Here is a 3,431-nt window from a genome sequence, read left to right on the forward strand (position 1 = left end):
CATGAGTGGAAGGCAGCCTGCAGCTTCAGTCTGAAGAGGAACATAATGAAAACAAATAGCAAGGACGAGGACAGCTGTGCTTCGTCCCCTGCCACTAATGCGCACGTTGACCTGATTTCCTCCACACTCCACACTTTCCCATTTTCCTCTGTGCCGAATCTCGAAGCTTATCCCAGTCTCTTACATCTTTCAGAAGGTAATTGCATTTATTTTGTCTTTTTTATGTTCCTGAAAGGAAACAAACAATGACCAAAAGTGAGAGCCATGAACCAGCAATATAATAAACCATGATGATTTGTTTTGTTCTTGGTTTTTTGGAGACAGGGTCTCACTATGTAGCCCAGGCTGGCATCAAACTCATAGTGATCCTCCTGCCTCAGCCTGCCAAGTGCTGGGATTACAGGTTTGCAACACAACACCCAGCAAACCATGATGATTCTGGCAAGAGCTCATCCACAGTGCTTTTCCCCTTGTTGGGTCAGACAAACAGGGCAATCTGCCTCCCACGTATTTTTCTGAGGCCGGGGAAGGCTGGGAAGAGGTGCTGTGACAACCTTCTCCCCCCAAATGAAGGAAAGGAAATAGCCAAATATAGATCCAGCCTAGAATCAATGGCTGTTTGGAGTAGAGTGCATGCCCTGGAAGCCATTCCTCCGTGGCCTCTATTTTGAGGACTTATTAAAATCTTCACACATTAAGAAAAGAAAATTGTCACACTCATCTTTTTCTGTTGAAAAATCAGCTGGTCTCTATTTTAAGTCACAAGTTTGACCTGAAACATGAAGCAATAGCTGAAGACCATGCCAGCCCAGAAGGCAGACACTTTTTATGCTAACACTGTCTGCTAGAAGGCTTGAACATACACCAAACCAGGGTAAAAAGAGAAGTTAGATAAAGGAGGAGAAAACACAGGAGAAAGAAAGAAAGGAAGGGGAATAAAGGGAAGTGGGGGTTAGAACAGAAAATAAAGCAATAAACTGGTGGCTGTTAACAAGGGTGTCCTGGGATGGGCTGGCCAGATAGCTCAGCAGACTACAGCCCCTGCTTAGGCAGGCACAGGGACTGGGGTTGGATTCCCAGAACCACACGCTGTGCCAGCCCCGCCTCCTGGGCACGCTGAGACAGCGATTGAGCCTGCATGTGGTAGCGCCTGCCTGTGATCCCAGTGCTTGGGAGGCTGCAAACAGGAGGATTACTATGAGTCTGATCTGTGTAGTGAGGCCCTGTAGATCTTATACTAAATACATTAAAAAAAAAAAAAAAAAAAAAAGATATCCTGGGTAATATTTCATTTTGATTGTTTGTACTGTGAATTTAAGTTGCTTGCAGGCTGGATTTTTTTTTTTTTTCTTTTTTTCTTTTTCTTTTTGAGATGGGGTCTCAGTTCAGGCTGGCTTTGAATTCACGGCAACCCTTCTGCCTCAGCCTCCCTCCTGAGTGCTGGGGTTACAGATATGCTCACCATGCCCGGCCAGACTGAGTATTTTGTTTATCTTTGTTTTTCTGCCCAGTAGGATGCCTGATAGCTTTGTTCAGAAAACTGTTGGCCTGAATCAGTCTCTGTGAAACTATTATGTACTGAACATTCTAAAATTAATTACTTATTTTCTTTTTGAAACAGCACTTCACTGTGCAGTTCAGGCTGGCCTTGTGCTCACTTTGTAGCCCAGGCTGGTCTCAAACTTGCAGTGATTCTCCTGCCTCAGCCTCCAGTGTGCTGGGACCACAGGAGGGCTCAATCATGCCTGGCAAGTGAAATTTAAACTTCACAGCTATGGTATATCTGTGGCTGGAAAAAATTTTTCTTATCTTTAAAAGGTGTTTTATTTGTATATATGTACAATACATAATAATTGCATTCATCTTTGGGAACTTACAGATAAGTGAATCTTAATCATTCTTACTTCCTTTTCCCCTCCCCACTTTTCAAATCCCCCTTTCCATCTCCATAAAGATAGACAAGAAACAGGGAGGTAGACTTTGTGGGGCCAGAATATATTTATTTATTGTTCCTTTTTTTTTTTTTTGTGTTTTTGTGGTTCTGTTTTTCTGTTTTTCTTTTTCATCTTGAGGCTTGGGATTGAACCTTTAATTTATTTATTGTTCCTTTTTTTTTTTTTTTTTTGAGACAGGGTCTCACAATGTAGGCTGGCTATGAACTTTTTATGAATACTATTCTTTTTTAAAAAAATGTATTTTCTACAGGGTCTCTCTACACAGACCAAACTCATAGTGATCCTCCTGTTTTCAGCCTCCCAAGCACTGCGAATACTGGTGCACGCCACCACTCCCAGTCTCATTTGCCATCTCAGGGCACCCTGGGGGTGGGGCCGGCACAGCACACCTGGTCCCTGAGTCTGCCTAAGCAGGGGCAGGCACTTTAATCTGCTGAGCTATTTGGTCAGCCCTGTGTACTTATTATGTAGCTTAGGCCAGCCTTGAACTCATGGTGATCCTCCTGCCTCAGCCTCCCAAGTGCTGGGGTAACCAACTGAGAGGCCTGTGAAAAAAAGAGGCACTTGGGCCCCACTCTGGAGACCCCAGTGGATATCTAAATGTGGTGAATGGGGCCTGGACAGGACAGGTCCCGCAGTTGACATGGACCCCTCTAAAACCTCATGGAATCTGTCCTGGTGGTAAGGAGAGGTCCTCAGCGAAGCGATCCCCTCTGGTCTGTCTATGGGCAGCTGAACCTGAGGTAAGCACAGCCGAGAAAACAATGACCTTCCTTGTTGAGACTCACAGAGTTGAAGAAGGTCAGATGTCCTCCCCTGGTCCACCCAACATAGAAGGCAATCTCAGTCTGGGAAGGCCATCAGCTGCCAAAACAAACCACTCCCTAATCAGCTTCCTGGAAAGACCACTTTGGACAAGAGTCCTCCATCTTTCCACACAATCTGCTTTGCAAATAAAATTGCCTTCCTCACCTAGACACCTGCCTCACTGGCCTGTGGAGCAGCAGGACTTGTGTCGGCAACACATGTTCAGCAGCTGCCTCGGGTGACTTTGGTCCAGCTGGGGATGGCAGCTGTGTTGGACCAGCACATCTGGCACCACTTGGACTTCTAAGTGTACTGCTGCTTGGTTTGTCAGGAACTCCTGACCACAATGACCGCAGATGAGCTAGAAGGCAGTCGTCACTGTGCCCAGAGCTGGCTTGGGACTTTAGGCTCTGGGGCTCCACTTGCTGAGTCTGCAAACCAGGTCCCCAGGTCTGTGGGACAATTCATAGAGAAGACGCAAGATGTCAGGAGGCATGCATAGGCCTTAGATGTTTGCAAATTACAAACTCTTTGAGGGGGACAGCTAAGCAGGAGAAAGGAGATGCGATGTGTTAGCAGGAAAACAGGGCAGTGCAGGACACAGCAGAGATGATGCTCCAGTTTTCTAATAAAGCCTGGTTAAAACTACAATGGGACAGGCTGGAGAGA

Source organism: Octodon degus, unplaced genomic scaffold, assembly GCF_000260255.1.
Source record: "Octodon degus isolate 3935 unplaced genomic scaffold, OctDeg1.0 scaffold00095, whole genome shotgun sequence".
Classification (NCBI taxonomy): Eukaryota; Metazoa; Chordata; class Mammalia; order Rodentia; family Octodontidae; genus Octodon; species Octodon degus.